The sequence below is a fragment of the Ahaetulla prasina genome, chromosome 1 (assembly GCF_028640845.1).
Source record: "Ahaetulla prasina isolate Xishuangbanna chromosome 1, ASM2864084v1, whole genome shotgun sequence".
NCBI lineage: Eukaryota > Metazoa > Chordata > Lepidosauria > Squamata > Colubridae > Ahaetulla > Ahaetulla prasina.
The window spans coordinates 309703516-309722427 of record NC_080539.1 but is presented as its reverse complement, the minus strand read 5'-3'; the positions used below and the strand labels follow the sequence as shown (position 1 = coordinate 309722427).

Sequence of the window (18912 nt, the reverse complement as noted above, 5' to 3'; positions counted from 1 at the left end):
CTTGCATACCCACAGAGAGGGCACTGCATGCCACCTGTGGCATGCATGCCATAGGTTCACCATCACGGTCTTAGGGCCTTCAAGAGTTAATTCAGGCCCCCTTGCTTAATGTAGAAAAATTCAGTATTGCAAATCTGGCTATAAGAAGGAATAGATGTAAAATCTCTTTTGACAAAAAAATTATCTATAGTACATATGCATAATAGATCAATGACATATGAGGATAGCCAGACTTGTCGTGATGGGGATAAATTCTAATATGATTTTAACATGTCTATTGAAAACCTCCAGGACCATATATTTTCTATATAAGTAGTTGTTGACTTAAAGCCATTAAAACCATAATGACTGTTCAAAGTTATAATGGTGCTGAAAAAAGTGACTTACAACTGGTCCTTACACTTACAATTGTTGTAATGTCCCCGTGGTCAAATGATCAAAATTGGGCACTTGGCCCATGTTTATGAGAGTTGCAGTGTCCCAGGATCATGTGATCACTATTTACAATTTTTTTAGCTGGGTTCCAACAAAGTCAGTGGGAGAAACCAGCTGTATGATTCACCTAACAGCTGCAACAAAATATCATAAAATTGGTCATGACTCTCTTAACAACAGAAGTTCATATCCCAGTTGTGGTCATAAGTCAAGAGCCACCTGTATATTTAGCACTTAATCTAAGAACAAATTTTCCTAAGAGATTAAATGTCAACCTGAAGCCTTCTCCTTTCTGTCACCTACAAAATGGTCAGGATCTGTCCAAAAGCTCCATAAAGAAGCACATACTTTTAGTTACCCTTGCCTTAATAATCCCCTATAATCAATTTTTAATTGTAAATGACTAAAATAAGGTTTCTTTCTGAAAATAATATGGATGCATCTTTAAAAAAATCATACCTTGGCCAAAATGACTTATTTGGTCAGAAAAATGGTATACATTTATTGACTGGAAACTCCTTATGGATTTTTGCATAAAACAGGAAAATAAACTCATCATTTATAAAAAGAAAAGAGTCATATTATAACCTTAGAATAAGAAGTAAATTTATAATAGTATTTAACTGTGTAAAGAAGATCAAAAGCCAGTTCCTTATATCTTTTTCTTTTACTTTTTTCCCTTTCTTGTGCTTTTAGCTTTTTCTTTAATTTCTTTTTTCTTTTCTCCTTCTTACTTTACATCTAGCTTGCATTAATTTCTAATCTTCCTTTTTAAACTACATTTATTTTGAAGAGAAAACTGTATCTCCCAATAGGCTTTGATAAATAGCAACTACAAAATATGCAAGTCATTAGTGTTCCAGGTAGCCTACTTACTAAGAAGTGCATCTTTTTTACCTATTTCTCACTATATAGTATATGCATATCGAGGGTAAATGAAGACTAGTCAAAGAACTTTACACTCCATGCTACTTTTGCAGTAAATAAAAATGGCTTCAATAAGTTTACTTTCAAATAAATGTTCTAACACTGAAGGTAAAGCATTTTAAAAATGTATCAGCTGAATCACACTTCTATAAAGTCGATGGTTCTGCGGAAAATTAAACAGTTAGGCATCAACTGAAATGGCACCCTTGACATATTACTCATCTTTAAGACGTTGGATATTTGACCAGAAGGAGAGCCAGAGGAGTCTGCTCTCACCTTTGAAAGGTGCAAAAGCACCATGAACGGAATTGGGTTCCACAGCTCCAACCCATTTCTTCCCTGAAAGAGTCATTTATTATCCTCTGCATCTCCCTCTGTAGCTGAGGAAGGGGGAGAAGTCCTCCCTTTCATTGGAAAAGAATGAAGCCATCTCAAATAGCAAATTTAGACAACTTGTAAAAAAAAAAGGCACATTGTCCATTATGTGTTGTTTATTATGTTATGTTTGTTTTAATTTATTGGAGGAAAAGGTACCAAAATATCATAGGCAAAATCTATGTCAGAAGTGTAATCATCCACATGAATACTAAATTCACTATTTCATTGCATCATGCCAGGTAATGAAAACTTGCTGATAAATATTTATGGTATTATCGCTCATTAACAGAAACTATTTTAGTTAATTGGAGGTTACCAGGAAACAATTAGTAAGTTATCCAAATTAGACTAGTTAGTTATCCAAAAATCTAAAGTCTACAGCAATCTTTCAAACATTTGGGAAAGGAGCTCCATGCAGAGAAAGCTCAGTCTGCTTCCACATAAAGTGGATGAAAGGATGCAAGAAGCTGGCCCTTGATGCTCCTCTGGTCTTAGAATTCTTGATGCACAAGTCAAAACTATTGGCTTGATTAAAGAAGCAGCAACTTTGCCCCCCCCCCCCGATTTACCCATTTTTATTTAATATTTTTATACCATTTAAGTGGTTGCTTTGTTTTTAATGTATTCATCCCAAAAACAAACCACGACAACACCCCCTAAACCGCAGCTATGATCAAATGGCAATCTATGAGAGACAGTCAAGACAGAAAGATCTAAACACATGATAGGCGGAAATAGCTTATCTTCAAGTATTGTAGAACAGTTCCTCACTAAACACCAACGGAAATGGAGGCAAGGCAAGCATGAGTTACAATATACTGTAGCTGGCTATTCCTTGCAATGGTTATGTTCCTTTACCCCAATTACAGGTTGACACAGAACACTGCGCCATAAAAAAGCTCTGAAAATGACCATCTTTGCACTTTCTATTAGGTGTAGAACAGGGGTCTCTAACCTTGGCAACTTTATGCCTGGCAGACTTCAACTCCCAGAAATCCCCAGCCAGCAAAGCCAGTAAAGCCAGTAAAGCTGGCTGGGGAATTCTGGGAGTTGAAATCCGCCAGGCTTAAAGTTGTCAAAGTTGGAGACCTCTAGTCTAGAAAGTCTGGGTAGCAAAAGTCCAAACTGTTACCAGAAGGCAGAAAAATAGTACCAAAAACCATCTAATGGTTATCTGGCATTCTGCAGGTTAGATTGACAGTCCTACTTTATATGCCACAAAACTCCTACTCTTCTCATGCACTTTTCAGTGCTGGATACATTTTCACATATTCCTATTTTACAGGTGCAGAAATGAGATAGAAGGCTATCTTGCCTGCAGAAGTCCAGAATGCAGGCAGTGAGACAGGAAAAAAACCCCACCTTTTGACCAGCAACTAGTGGCCTTCCCTACTAACTTCTCTTATTTCCAAATTGGAGTTCCACAAATGTCATCCAATCACAATAAGAAGTAGCCCCTCTTCCACTTACTTGGTTGAGAGTAAAATCCTAGTGATCTCAAAGGAACTTTCTTCTACTATTTAAGAGTGTGTTTGTGACCCAGGTGGGATTTGAAACTGGGTATACAAATCCCAAAAAAATCCAGTTTGATATACTGGTTAAGGCACACAGATAAAAAATTGGGAGATGGTGGTTTCTAGTCCCGTATTTTAGGCAGAAAGCCAGCTGGGTCACCTTCGGCCAGTCTGTCTTTCTCGCATCTAGGAAGGAGACAATGGTAAACTTCTGAAAAACCACCCCCAGAAAAGCCAATGTGAGGAAGGATTAACTAAAAGTTTACACACACACACACACCTCCCACCATCCTCAGTCAATCATGAGCAAAGAGCTTTGCTGCTGATCTCAGTGGGTAGACGGGGGTGGGTCACTCTGGCCTGACCAGAATTTCTTCTCTCTAAACCCAGAACGAGAGCCAGCTGCCCAGGCGTTTCAGGTTTCCCATTAGAACCTCATTCATATTGTGCGTGCAGAGACATTCACCACCCCAACCCTAGCAAACCTTCCTAAGGTCATGGCATGTTTCCATTTGATTTATGTTCACTACTCCAGCAGCTATGAGGATGTGGGTTTTCCGCCTTGCCATTATCTCTAATTGCCACCTTGTTAATTTGGTTAGCTCCAGGGTGCCTCTGCTCACATGGTTGGCAGGCAGAACCTTCTAACCCCAACCTCAAAGCTCCAGCCTTGGCTTTTGGTTGCACTTTTTGCTCCTCTGTACCACAATGGAAAGGTTGCTTCATTGTCTCGGTGCTCTTAAAAAAAAAAAAAAAGGCAGAGTCCCAACCCCAACAAAGGCGGGAGGTCGATTTGAAGGAGACAGGGCTCCAGAAAGGAGGCGCTGCTCCAAATTGTCGACACCCAGCGAAACTCGTGCCGGGGTCGACCCTTTGCTCCGCACCAGCGGGGAAGAATAAGCCAGCGAGCTGGCCTCGGATCTCCCCCGGCTGCTCTGCAGACGACGCAAGCGCCCTAATATCGCCGGTGAGCGAGACGGCGGGCGGGCGGGCAAGCGAGCGCGCGAGAAACCCCGGTCCGGCTGGCCCATTGACGAGCGTCGCTCGCCAGGGTGAAGGGAGAGGTTTTTAAGGGACCGTCCGACTTTGCCTTTCGAAAGGGGGAGGCGGCTTTGCACTCCCAAGCTTCACCCGCGCTACTTCCACAACAAAAGCCGAGGGTTTCTTTCCTCGTCCGCCTTCAGGCAGACGCTGCGCAACAGGGCTTTTAGCAAAGGTGGCATCTGACCTCGCCTGTCATCCCCTGCAACGTCTCGTGGGAAAAGGAGCCCTTTTAACTCTTTCTTCCCACCCCTGTGCTGTTTGTTTTCCTTGGAAGGGAGGCTAGCGCGATCTCCCGAGGGACACTCAGGATTGGCCGGAGGTGAGGGAACGACGATATTATTATTATTAATAATAATTAATTATTATTATCCTCCTTTCTGCTCGGAAAAACCCAAACACCCAAACTCAGGCAAAGATAGCAGTTGAAGAGGCTCCGGAGCATGTCAGCTGTCGTTTTACTAAAACACACACACACAAACCACGGAGCTTGGCCAGATAAGAGCGTGGCTTTCTGACGTCAGGTGGTTGCCCCCTTCCTTTGGCCCGTAAAAAGAAACCTCTCCAATGCTTCCCTGAGGTGCGGGACTCCCCGTCTTTGCTTCTCGCAAACGCGACGAAGGGGCGGAATGAAGGATTTCTTCCTCACACTTTGAGCCGGTGGCGGCTGGAATGAAAAGCGCGGGTCAACTGGGGATGCGCGCAACTGCTGAGTCCGATCCTAACGCACGCTGCATATGCCACACACCACTACCTAGGAATTAGCCTCTTTCAATGCTCCGGGGCTTATTCTGAGTAGATAAGTAATAAAACCCACCGGTTAGGTGCCCTGAAAGCAACGAGCCTCAATTAGATCAGCGCAAGTTGGTTTCGCTTTCCGCTTTTGGGCTAATTTACTTGCTTTCGATCCGGACCGTTCAGGCAAACCGGCTAGTCGCGAAAGGCAACTCGGGCCACGTCCATTCTGATGATCATAATTTTTTAAAAAAGTAATTGAGCCAAAGCTGTTAAGTTTTTAAAGCCAGTTTATTCGAGGTAATCACGGTCATCAAACCTTGGTTTGTAAACGGCTCTTTGAGGCTTTCCAGTGGGATTAAACTGCATTATCGCCAAATTCTGTAAATTTGCCTAAAGAATCAGAAAAATCTCAAACCCCGGGTTTAAGAAACTCCGTTTGCGAGGTTGTTTTGGAAGTGGCAGAACGCAAACCCACGCACGCCGCACACGATGGGGTCCCGTTTAAATGAATGGGAACTGCGCGTCGCCCTTTATCTGAGCCAGCAGAACTTGGGGAAAAGGGGTGAACCCCAGCAGTTTCTGACGGCACAAGTAGAAAGAGGAGCTCGTCATTAAGGCTCCTTACAGCACTCAAGGCAAAATACTATATGGGCACTTTGGATGCCACGTGCCCGGCGCTGCTTCTAGGGTTATTAGGGTTCAAAAGCCTCTCCCTGCGTTTGTTTCCAAATCGGCCGCGCTTTGCTTTTCCGCGCCAAAGTCACCAGGCATTTACGAATGCTTGTCTCTGAGCATGTCCAGAGTGAGCTTCCCAGATCTTAGAAAGGGGCTTAAGAGTTGCTTCCGGGGATCTCGATGCTTGTGCTTGAAGGGCCACTGCACTCAGTTACCATTCAAAGAGAGGAGACGGGGGTGGGAGAAGCTCACATTCGCCAAAGCCTCGTGAGAATGAGGGACCTTTGCACTGAGCGCGACTTTCAGATCCAAGGCCCGGGACTGCCTCCGGTTTCCGCTGGGTGCGAGCGGAACCTGCCTCCTCCGAAAGAGCCTGTCCTCCAAGGAGAGGCATGGGCCCAGCCAGCGAGGCTTCCCAGGCCAAGGCGCTTTCCTCTCATTCTGAGGTCAACGCGAGGGCAAAGGCGGCGAGGGAGGGAGGGAGCAGCCGGCTGCGCGATCCGCCTGCACCGCTCTTACCTGGCCGCGGGGCTTTGTTTTTCGCGCTGGCTCCTCTTCGTGCGGGTGTGCTGGGTCTCGCCTAGGGATCGGAGCCGGTTCCAGGAAGTCGCCCTCCAGGTCTTCAATCACCGCTAGGCGTCAACTCCAAAGCAGGAGTCTTCCCTCAACACCCACCACCCCCAGTTCTCGGTCCTAAACCGGATCTCAGGAGTTGGCCGGCTTCTCTTCCAGAGGCTGCAGGTTGCTGCCCTCGACGGCGCAAAAAAATAAGCCTTTTTGGAAACCCAAGACACAACCGGTCTAATTTTAGCCCGCCACCTTTACTCTGGAAGTAGATCTGGCTAACTTCAGTGAGGCTGAATCTCTGGTAAACATCACAAAATGTTCACCGAATTCTGGATCCCGTTGACTGCAAAAGCAATATCTAGCCGAAATAATAGTTTAATCTTCCGGCTATTTGAAATTAAAGAAATTGTTGGGATTGGGGTTTTTTTTTTTAGGAATCAAAACGAGATATTCTAACAAGAATTCCCCGACGCACTTTATTTTGTTCGTATCCCGACAATGCTAACCGTATTGATCTTATTCTCTTGTTTATTGCACAACTGCACTCAAGAGCCTGGTGAATCTTTTTTTTTTTTTTAATAAAGTGAAAAGGTGTACCAAATAAATTAGTTTGATGCAAGGGGGAATCGCAAAAGGGAAGGGGGCCTTTTACAAACGCCAATCCGGGCCATTTTCACCTCGGACCCTCCCGATTTCTGTCTGCAGATGAAGCCCCCGTTTTGCCTTTTCCTGCTCATAATCCTCCCCCTCGTGCCCGAGACGAGGCCGTCTCCCTCGCGCCCCTCACCTAAGACCCAGGCCGGATAGCTGAGCCCGGCGACTCCACCCCTCCCCTCGGCCTTCCACTCTTAGCTGGGCCGCGTGCTCGGAAAAGCCAAGCAAAGGCAGAAACTAAGGCTGCTTGTATTTCCCCTTCCCCCATATACACAACTCCCCCCCCACCTTTTCCCCTCATAATCTTCAACTGGCCTAAGATTAATTGCAGGAGGTGTCCCAGGAAGGAAGGGAGCTGCTTCTCTAAAGACCATCGCTGGGATAATTTACTTAAGATGTTGACAAGACAGTCACGAAGCCTACTTTTTATTTTTATTATTATTATTATTATAGTTAAGACAAGCAGTGGCACAAGGCAGGGAGCGTTTGATTTTTTTTTTTTTAAAGTAAGGTACATTAATTTTATGAACGCCTTTCTCATAAATATTGTTGTTTGCGCTCCCTCCTCCGCTCTCTGTGACGGGAGGGGGATTTGCAATGGAAATGGTGCCTTTGTTTCAAGGGGGAGAAATTCTCTTTGCCGCTGGAATAAATTCCTCCGCTCCTCCCATCTACACTTCATAAAAATAAATAAATAATCCCCGACGCTTTTTGTCCTTTTTCGCCGCCACCAAAAAAAGAAGAAAGGAAGATCTCCTTTGCTTCGCTTTGTTGTGTCTGTCTTTCGCTTTTATACCCTGAAACCTACTAAACCTGCCGGTTCTGCTCCTAAAGCAGACAAAATAACCCTTTAAACTATAAATATTTAACTGTACCTGAGTTTATTCAGTGGCCCGAGTGTCTCTTTAAAGGCAGGTGATTTATGCTTTTATTTGTGCAGTTAAACTGTTTGCAGCCTCCCTCGCCTTCCCAACGTGAACCGTTCAAGCCCGCTATCTCTCCCTTTTAGCTGCAGCATCTCCGAGGGGGCAACTCAGTCGCATCCCCTCGAAAAGAGGCATTTGAGGAAACGCCTTTGCCACTCAGAGCCACCCAGAGATCCTCAGTCTCTAAACCCGCAAAGGTGGGGACACTCCAGCATTGCTGGAGCAAGAAAGCGGCTGGGCTCCAAGTCGTAGGTTGCCTCGGAAAGAGCCAGGATGGCCCGCTCTTTCCTTACATCTGAAATCCCAGGATCTCTTGAGGATTTGCCCCCCGTCCTCTGAAACTTCATCAGCGCTAACTGCTTTAATTTTGAATTATATTTATTCGATTCGAGTCTACATGCAGGACTCTTTTGGAGGAAAGGTGCTTGGGGAGACGAGGCTATCAGCCCCCGAAGGAACATCAACGGGGTTATTTGTCAGATCTAATCTGGAAATCTTAACATCCTAGAGTTCTGGCAAGTAGTGAGGACACGAGTGCCACGAGAAAGGGTCCTCGCAGAAACCCCTTTGGCTGCTGGATGGGCCGGTTTCCACACCGATTCCGCCGGACATCATTCAGAATTTATTTCATTCTAGGCTTCCCGCAGTCCTGAGTACGTTCTTGAGCAGCTAAGAGGGCTCCTTCCTTTCCAGTACGATGAGGCGTTGAGGAATGCAAAAGCTTTCCTGCCCTCTTTTCGGTATTTGTTTTGTGTTGGGCTGGGGGGGGGGGAGGGATAGAGAGAGAGAGAGAGGTCTTAATGGGGTTTCCAAGCAGCTGCCTATAATAAGATCATACAGCTAACGGATAATGAATAAGTGGAGAGGCAGCTTCACGCTGGCACGTTTCTTGGCCCCTCTGTTGTTGTTTTTTAATCGCATTTCGTAGTATCACTATAAAAATGATATAAAATACGGGGCCCTTAAAAGAAACGCATAGCCTTTATGCCAGAGACATATGCCTCTTTAAAACGCCCTGTCGGAGTTTCCCTCTGTTGCGACCAAACAAGCGGCGCTTCGGAGGGACGCCGCATTTTCCACCTTAGCATTTCTTTACCGAGGGCCAGGAGCAGGTAACGACTAGGAGCAGGGCCGGTCTCCGTTCTACTCCAAGGAAAAGTGACGTTTCACAAAGGCATTTGGGAAGGCCACCCACTGAATGGAGATCTTCGATTTTTTAAAAATTATTATTTGCAAGTCTTTTAATTTCTTTCACTATCTGGTTTCCCCCTCCTCTTTCAGACAGACGCCTTTAAAAAAAAAATCTCTAATCAGGTTCCCCCTGTATGCATTTGACCCTCCCCCCGTTAGACCTGGCAGGGGATGTTGGGGGATGTAGTTAGGCAACGTAATCCGGAGATTTGGAAGGATTTGTCCTGCAATTGTAATCCTCCGGTGCCGAGGGGAAGCTCAGTGCCCGGCTGGCCAGTTAGGCAGGCTGCTTGCTTGCTTTCTCTTGAACAACAACAGCCAAGACGGAAAATCTCCTAGTTTTTGGGGGGAGGGGGGAGAGTCCGTGGGGGGGAACCAGTGTATTTGCGTGTATTTAGTCTGAAGCGTTAGCCCGTGACTCTCTGAGCCCTGTACCAGCAGGGGGCGCTCTGACGTTGTGTCTCGTTGGCCAGAGCCGAGGGAAAACACTCCGGTTTTCTTGTCCTGGAAACCGAGAGCTTAGGACAGAGCGGCGCGGGGGAGGGCGGAAGACTCCCGTGGTTCCCAAGCCCTCCGAGGGTTGCGGTTCTTGTAACTCGAGCTCGCCTCCGCCCTCTCTTGCTCGCACCCGGTGGCGACAGGTAGAGGCGGCTCCCGATCGCGCCCGGCTGCAGCTGCTGCGAACTTCTGCAGCGCTGAACGGACGCGGGGCTCCCCATTTTTCCCGCCCTTTGAATACTTAGGCATTATGCAACTTATTAAATCCAACGATAAATTGTCAACATTTTTTTCGCCTGTTAGTTCCGCTGATCCAGACAGGATTTATTTTCAGATCTAAGGTCCCGGAGCTATAACGCGCGATTTCTTTTCCTTAAATAAAATTGGTCAAATGTTGACAACCTTTAAGCCAATCTAACACTCAAGATTACTGATGGGAAACTAATGAGAAAATATCAGATCGTCCGGCCTGGGGGCTCCTAATTAAATCTTAGTTGATTGAAAAATAAAAGCCAGGGTTTCTTTCTTTCTAAGGGAAGAGAGGGGGCAACATGCTTGAGGCTTAAGTTTAGCCACGTTTTTACTTATATTTTAACGCCCCTCCCCAACCACTTTAATCCTCTCTCCTTTTTTTCCCCCTCGCTTGTCCCTAAAAAAAAAAAGCCTGACATTATTTCTTGGCTATTTGAAGACATTCGATCAGGAATTATTATCACTTTTTTTGGCCCAGTAAATATTAAGGCCTCTAAGCAACGTGATTTAGCTAATTAGAAAATTTACATCATTAAGTCTCAGGGAAAGCGAAAGGGAGGGAGGAGAGAAAGGAGAAAGAGAGAGATCTGTCAGTCATTTTAAAGGAGACAGGCCCTATTGAAGTGTGAAGAAATCGGCTCTAATTCAAAAAGGCAATCGGGCAGAAAAAGCCCTCAACATTACCCTGCTAGTTATTAATCAGAAAGGGTCTCTTTCTTTTTCTCCCTTGCCCAGTAATGGCAAACCCCCGGTACATCGTTAGTTTCTCCCACCGCCTCAGCAGCGTTCCCATTCAAGCTTTTTTGCTACTGGCCTATGTCCCATATTGATAGCCAGTATTTGTCTATTCAAGGCTCATAGATTTGAAAATGTTTCTATGTTAGGGAAGGAACCAGACCCACAGGAAAAAGTCGGCTGGGCAGGCTCCCTTTTTTCAAATGAGGAGCGGTCCCGTCCCAATTGAGATGCCTCCGGTTTTTGGGGGGGGGGGACAGGGGTCGTAGAACAGTCTCTCCAGTCCGCTTCCCATTTTTGTTAAAAGTTAAGTTTAAAATCTATTTTGCTGGGTGAACTCGATCAAGCTTTTGTTTCTTTTAAAGCAGCTTTATTATTTATTTATTTATTTATTATTAATAAAGAGCTTTATTTCTGCCCAACCAGACAGGGGTCGATTTTGCACACCTTTTAAGGAAAAAAGGGAAGGAAAAGGCTGGTTCTCAGCCCTCAGGCTTATTTTTGAAGTAGTCACATCGAAACCAGCTAGTTTCCTTCTGAGAAAGTGGGTATAAAGCCCTGTCAGTGGGATTCTAAGAGAAATTGGGAGTTACTTAGCTGAAAATGTGTGTGCGTGGCTTGTAGGCGCGGGCACGCTCAGCAGAGATGCCAAGAAGGTCTGGGCCTTGTCCAGCAGCAGATGGAAGATGCAGAGAAAGAGGCCTGCAAAAGTTGGGTGGGAGGTGGCATTTCCTCAATAAAATAATATTCTTTCCACACCGGTGGGTATATGTTTAAAGTAGAGAACATCTGTGTGTGTGTGTGTGTTACTCAGCAGCACATAAATTAAATTCAATTAAATCACAAACCAGGCTCCGATCACAATCAATCCCTACCTCTCTTTTTACCAACGCAACCGTTTCTACATGCCTTACCCTGAAACAAACCTCCTTCGGTTCAGGGGCGCTTTACCACCGCCTTGCAAGCCTAGCGGTGAGACCCTTTCCTACGGACCCCTTCGCAGATCCAGTCCGAGACCCTTTGCAGGGGGAAGGCCGGAGGAAATAACCGATTAAGGGAGCTGAAGGCGTTCCCGTTCCCATCCCGCCCGAAGCTCATCCTCACCGACTTATTGGAGGACGCGAAGACTTGGCTGCCCTTCAAAGCGAAGGGGCGCAGTCAGCAGCACCTTACGAACTTTCACAAACCGCGCTCCTTTGCACGTGGTAGTGCAGCCCAGCCAGCGGTCTTCAAATTGTTGATGTACAGTTTCCTGGCGATCGCAGCGCTCTTGGCAAAAGGAAGGTAGTTTTACTTCTGGAATATAGCATCAGAACCGACACGAGCGTGTTTGTGCAAAGCAACCTTTGGGGTGTAAGGAGCCTTGGGGACATGTGTTGTTTTGCATCCTACAGGAAACCCACGTCTTCCTTAATCTATTCTTTCGACGTTTCCTCGGTAAATAGCCCCAGTGCTTTCCATAATTCGGGAGGCTGGGAAGGCTGAACGAAAGGGCAGGCAGCTGCTCAAGGGGGTTCACAAGATCCTCTCTCTGGGACGCGGGAGTAAATTCGCAGGCTTCCAGGGGAAACCCCGTCCCGCCTCAGATAAGCTCCCAAACTGAATCAGGGCGACGAGGCACTGAGTTACTGTAACAGTTCCGACGCCTTTAACAACTCACAAGTACAACACAGGCACTTTCGAATCTAATGAAAGAAATATCGATTCTCTCCTGCACCGCCCCCCCCCTCAAAACCCAGCCGGCCGCTGAACCGTAATTCATCTGTAAACTCATAACCGGATCTTAAGCAAAAAGAGGGAGGGGGAATCAGAGCAAAGGTGATTTCTATCCTTGAACGATTCGAAGCAAAACAAAAGCGAGAGCTGAATCTTTCCAACTTCCTTCTCTACCCACCCCACAAAAAGAGACAGAGGCGCAGGCACACCGTTTTAAAAGTACAAGCCCAACAAAAAGGCAGGTTTCGGAGCAGAGAGGTTCAAACTCCGGGTCCTTCGATGCCAGAAAACACACTGCCCGGTAAACAATGGAGGTCACCCCTTCTGCACCCAGCGTTTTCACCAAACGGTAACTTAAGTCAAAACAAATAACTAGCCTCGCTGTTGGGTGATCGGCTGATTTTTTCCCTCTTTCTCTCTTTCTTATTTTTCCCGAAATCCATTGGCCAAGAGGAAAGGGGTGAGGCTGGGTGGGGGTATGGGGGGGTCATTCTTCGCTTCTCTCTTTTGTATTGTAAGCGAGAGCAGAGAAGTTTTTGTTTGGTGGGTTTTCATTGATCAGTCACTCCGAGCTAATGTAATTATCCTCATCAATAGAGGGCTGCAGAGAGAATCATTATGTGGGTGACATTGATAAATGATCACCCAAGAGCTGCTTTTTCTCTTGGGCACCCTCACATCTAACCCTCCCACATGCACGGGGTAGCCATAGAAACACCTTGAGCGCCTCCAATGCGCTGGCTACTAGTGGGAAAAGGCAGCGCGCCCCGCCGCCGAGAGCCAACTTTCCACGCCTGCATCCTAAACACCTCCCCGGTTCAACTTCTGGGTGCGAGCATTGTTCGGGCCGCTCTCTTGCTCGGCCTCTCTTGCTGGCTCTCCCCACTTCAGCATCTCCGGAGCAGCCACCGGAGTCCCAGCTATTGAAGGAAACGTCGCCCGGCGGCTTTGTCCTCAAGGAGTTAAATAACGAGGTTGCCTGCACTCGAGGGCGACGTGGCTTTTCTCTAAGTAATTGCGTGTAATGCAAAACCCATTAGTTCGAGAGAGGCGTTCTTTTAAGTTGCGCCGTGGCACAATGTGCAGCGTCTCCCAATCCAGCAAATAACTCAGCGGGCGAAGCTCTTTGCGAAGTGCCTCAACCTGAAATCATCATCACCATTATTATTATTACCACCGCCGACAAGGACTCCTTTTTTTTTTCTTTTTTTGGTATTTATTCCTTAAGTAAGACACAAAAAGAAAACCTCTTTAATCCTCTGAGTGCTTTATTTAAGCAAATAAGAAAATACGGCGCGAGGTAATTGATTCATAATGGAGAAGCTGCAAAGAAGGTGGGGGTGTTTGTTTATTCGGTTCCTAAAGCTGCTGAGGAAGGGGGAGGTCTCCTCCTGGGTCATCCATCATGACTGTGGCAGGGACCCTGCTGCAGAAGACCCACCTCCCTTCTGCCTCACTTCTCCTAAACTATTAATATGAAAATCTGCTTTCTAACATCTCCACCCAGTCCCCTCTTATTCTCTCTGTGGGGGTTTTTCTCCCCCTACTAAACTTGGCCAGAAACACTCTCAAAGCCTCTCCCCCCCCACTCCCTCCCCCCTTCAATTGTGTCTGTTTCTCAGGTTACAACTCTAATAACTCTCCTGCCTTGAGAATGATACCCACTTAATTTGACAAGGTTTACTTTGGAGTGAACACGCAGAAGGCTGTGGGGTAGAGGAGAAGGCGAAGAATAGCAACTCTTTAAAAAAGCCACAATTTGTATGAGGAATTAGAGCTCTTGGATCCTAGTCCTACACTAATATAGAGGTAAAGAAAGGCCAAGGCTGTCTTCCTAACAAAAGAGAAAGCTTGAAACATCTTTCTTCTTGGATCCACTGGATTTTCCCCATCTCGCAAAAGGTGGGGGGGGGCACGACACACACACCAAATAATGTATCCTGCCATTTCTCACAGGCACTGTGATCTTTCCGTCATGGGCTCTTCTCTTGCCATCCCCTTAATGGGATTTAGACTTATTTATTCATTACTATTTATATATGTATGCAGTACGTATGATGCTATATGTGAATTATGTTGTCTGTGAATTATGTTGTCGTGATTTGTGCTTTTAGCAGTGCTCACACATGGCAAAAAAGCTTTTAGAGGATCAGAACAGCCCCTTCCTAAAGCTTAGTGTACATCCTATACAAATTTGCTGGGCCTTCTATAAGTTCATAGTATTTGGTCTCTTTAGCTACATGTGGAAATTGCAATCTCATAGTCCTATTTCAAACATACCTACTTAGATGTAAATGGCATTGCAGCCCTGGCATCAGGTCTGAAGGGAGAATTTGGGTCCTGCAGAGAAATAATGTTAAAATTTAAAATATTTATTTGGTGAAACTTTTAGATGACACCGCATCATTCACCACATATACATTTTGCTTTGTACATGAACTGAATATACAATTTTGCCTAGGGAAAAAAATGTGTTCCCAAACCAATTTCGTTTCTCCCTTTTACATTAGAAAGTCTATCAAAAACAGCTAGAAGTTAAAACTCTTGTTTTCCTTGTCAATATTCCTTCCATAACAAAGAATGGATCAATTTCAAATGTTTCTTATTTTCTAGGATTAGAGTCTTCTTTGGTTTGTTCAGGGAAATGGAAAATTAGATATCCCCCCCAATAAACAAGAGGTGTTTTCTATTTTCTATTACCTTTCGTTTCCCAGAACGTAAGCAATTTTATTCAGACTAAAGTATTTCCTTTAATACTGTGCCACTGTCAAAACACTATTCCGATTTTCTTTCACTTTTGACAGCTGAACATTTCTTAAATACACCCAAATCAGAACTCTCCATGCTAAATAGTAAACCTCAGATGGCACAATCTTTTCACATTATAGTGTAGCTCAGATTCTACCAACATAGCTCATGCAGATTAGGAACCTAGGGAAAGAAAAGACGCTGTAGGAATAAAAAGATTTTAGTTCATTACAAAAATAAGAAAAGGTAACTTTGCTGGGAAAATTTAATATCTTCACCGAAAACCCTGTATTTTGCCAAGGTCAGGAAATAATCACAACATCTGATTTCAAATACGACCATTTGGTTTCAGTTTCCTTTAAAAGAAAAAAAGAAACAAAAATGTTTTGGTATTGCCCTAATAATCTAATGCTTAGTTTATATTTCCAAGAATGTAAGAACTGAATAACAGAACTGAGAATCATAAAGGTTTAAATGGAAGTTAAATTTAACATCTAATATATAAATTGTTTTCTGTCCAAGTATAGTTGAGCTGTCTCAACTGTGTAGGACTTCAGGGTTTTTTTCAGTTTATTTTAAGACTGAAAGGTCGTTTTGCAATTGTTTTAATATGTTAAAGAATCAACTGAAAATATTTACCAATCAAGTTGAGGAAAAATGCCTGTGTGCAGCAGAAGACAGTGGAAATGGTGCCCCATTTCCTGGTGGCACAAAAAACTTCCCTAAGTAGCAGTTCATGTATGCTGTTCCCTGTGCCATACCACTGGAAGTACATTGCTTCCCTTTCCTTATGAGATGCGGGACAACTGACTGATAATTTTGCAAATATTCCAGACCATCATTGAACTCCTTAACTGTAATGCTTATTCTATTAATTGAATTGTAGTCTTTCTGTTTCATGACATTAGATATGCTCCAGCAAAAATATCTGCAGCTAATCTACCTACAATGAAAAGAGTTTATATTATGAAGCCACTCAGGCACCTAGTGGCATGCAAGCTCTAAACATGGAGGAATGGGCAGAAATCTTGATTGTCCCTCCTCTCCAGACCCATGCGACTGTTTTGTTTCCAGCTCTCTGAATTCCCTAACACTTATGGAATTCAGTAACACTCAGCTCTTATGAACTTATTGTAGTCTTACTCTCGATAAATCCTCTCATATGATTGATGTCATGTTAAAAAGAAACAATGTGAGAGGAGGCTATATGGCCCTGTGTGCATGGGTACAAACCAAAACCTGTTTATTCTTCTTCTGGCAGTTAGGTCTTATTTTTAAGCCAAGGTATCAGTTTTTCTGCCATCAACACAGCCTATTTCTTTAGGCCAGGACAGTCAGTTTCCCATTTTGTCCATATGAAAAACTATTGTTATCTGTGTTACATTACTTTAAAAGTAACATTAATAATTTAGTATATTAATTCTAAAACCAGGACCTTCATCTTAGTGTGGATGAAACATAAACCATGTTAATTAGACTTCCTATTTTGATTTCTGTATCCTGTGAAGGGAAACAAAAGGTTCATGCATATCTTACCTTAATAAGCTGAAATGCAACCACCTGATAGTATTTGTTGTTTTATCCTATTGTATTTGAGTACTCTAACATTTATTTTAGGTATCTATGCCTGCATTGCTATGCACATATATTTAAGAGAGAGGCATACAGAATATTTCTGTATAAACATACATAGAATTGCAGACTAATTATTAGAGTTCAGCAAATCCTGGAAAAGTGCTTTGCAACATGTAGAAATATGTAACACTTCTTTTGAAATATTTTCATAGTCCTAATAATTATGAGTGATAAACATTGTCCAGCCCATTCTTATTCATTTAAAGTGGATTAATTTTGATATATTTTGATATATTTGTTATATATTTACATAAATAAAGCAAAATGGTTTGGAAGTGAAATGGATAGGATAGGATAGGATAGGATAGGATAGGATAGGATAGGATAGGATAGGATAGGATGACAAGAGTTCAAAGGGACCTTGGAGGTCTTCTAGTCCAACCCCCTGCTCAGAGGCAGGAAACCCTATTTCAGACAAATGGTTGTCCAATCTCTTCTTAAAAACTTCTGGTGAGCACTCACAACTTCTGAAGGCAAGTTGTTCCACTGATTAATTATAACAGACACTAAATCTATTCATGAACTAACATTAATCATTTCATCCTACATGACAGTCCATAAGCTTTGTATTACAGTCAGTTATGGGTTTGTTCAACTGAGGCTAAGGAGAGAAATTGAAAAAAAAACCTATTAATGTACTTCCTTTTACCACACATATGGAAACAGATATACGGTTTTGTACTAGATACAAAGGTTACACATAATTCTAATAATATTATACCGCATCAAAGGATTTATAACTTCATTTGCTATTATAAAGCCCTATAAATTTAGGTAAATTTTATTTTAGTTATTATATGCAACAAATGCAAGATAATAGTTCTTGCTATCACTAGAAAATACATTATTCTAATCATGATTAAAAACGCAAATGTCTAACAAAAAAATCAAAAAATGAAATATTTATTACCGCATTTTGTGACTTAACACTTTTTTTTAAAACATAACGTCACAGTCCTCATACAAGTATTTTAATGTAAATTTTGACAAAGCTTAAAGGTAACAGCATTTTTTTCTAGTGAGGAACACGTGCTGAGAAAGGAAGAATTCATGGACATACAATACCAATTCCACAGCAGATCTGATACTAGCAAAAACATTCTTTTTTTTTCAGTTGAGGTAAACACATAGAATATCTAACATGAAACAATTAATAGACTGAACTCTGTACGAAGTTTGTTACAGTATTCTCTTGCTTTTTCTCAAGCTTTGAGTTCATCATAGAGTTCTAGGTTTGGTACAAAGACCATTAATATCTTTTTTCTTAAGGAAAGCTGCCCAACCTTCAGATTCATCTTGTCCAAAGCCAAGACTCAGAATTACTAAAAGAAGCTCCTGCTCTGTTTTTTAAATCTTCACTAGCAGGCTCTTTGAAAAAAGAGTCCAAAAATATCTTGGGCTTACGAAGCACAAACTATAAAGATCTGTTTGAAACTAAAGGACACATTTATGAAGGAACAGAACCAGGGGATGGCAAGGCCTTTACGGAACTATCTTCTGAATGATGGAAGATCCAGCAAGATTCTGTCTTCATCTCCAGGTTAGTTCTTTTCGCATTGGCCAAAGAGGTCTGAAATATGTTGTTTTCTTTCAGGGATAGCGACTTCACTGCTGAACCGAAACAGTCATTCTTTTGGGAACAACACACATAGTGTGGAAAACAAGGATATTTTTTTTCCTTCTAAAACTATCTGAGGCAACATAACGGAGTGATCAACAGAAATATACAAGTTAACTTAGTTCCTATGTTTATATACTACAGTAGTTATAACTCTTGGAGTCTTTTTTTCCCCCAGAGGATCTTTACATGGGCATAAATTCTTTTCAGTGTGCCCATAATTTCATATTTCTGTTCTTGTTTCCATTGGTCCTCTGTTGTTAATGAAAAATGATAAACGTAAAAAATAATCACAGCTGTCTGGAATTGCGTATGAAGTGTCAACATCTGGTCAAAGTTCACAAGTTTTAAAATATTTTTTTCCTTGAGTTCCTTTATACTATTTGGGCATGAATGTCCATAAGCTGTCCACCGACATTGGGTTCTATAGAATTTAACATGGTGGGGCTCTGTGCTGAAATGGTCATTCCAGGATGGGTAAAGGGTCCTCCATGCATCATCATGGCTGGGTGATGGGGTGACTTGGCAAATATGAATGGATTGGGGTCCATGTTCTAATTGAGTAGGGTGAGGGGTCATCTGGGAAGGAGTGTAACTTGATTGTGTCATACTCATACCCATAGGACCACCCTGAGATATGTAGTCCCCTGGTATGCCTTGCAAA

General features: G+C 43.4%; 1 protein-coding gene and 2 long non-coding RNA genes across 9 annotated transcripts in view; 1 reads left to right on the top strand and 2 right to left on the bottom strand.

Annotated features, from left to right (window-relative positions):
* LOC131187679 (uncharacterized) overlaps positions 1-6489 on the bottom strand; it is a 100573-nt gene extending 94084 nt beyond the window's left edge. Inside the window, exon 1 of the long non-coding RNA XR_009152598.1 lies at positions 6228-6489. This is a non-coding gene — a long non-coding RNA (uncharacterized LOC131187679). The remainder of the gene's footprint in view (positions 1-6227) is intronic.
* Positions 4236-18912, top strand: part of LOC131187677 (uncharacterized) — a 256677-nt gene continuing 242000 nt past the window's right edge. The window contains exons 1-2 of one of the 2 annotated variants that reach the window (XR_009152594.1): positions 4236-4617; positions 17900-18170. This is a non-coding gene — a long non-coding RNA (uncharacterized LOC131187677). The remainder of the gene's footprint in view (positions 4618-17899; positions 18171-18912) is intronic. The other variant, XR_009152593.1, reaches the window with a different exon arrangement.
* MEIS2 (Meis homeobox 2) overlaps positions 18641-18912 on the bottom strand; it is a 283323-nt gene continuing 283051 nt past the window's right edge. For all 6 annotated transcript variants that reach the window (XM_058162152.1, XM_058162154.1, XM_058162151.1 and 3 more), the window contains one exon: positions 18641-18912. This exon is cut by the window's right edge and continues 1 nt beyond it. The gene's annotated coding sequence lies outside the window, so the exon portion shown is untranslated.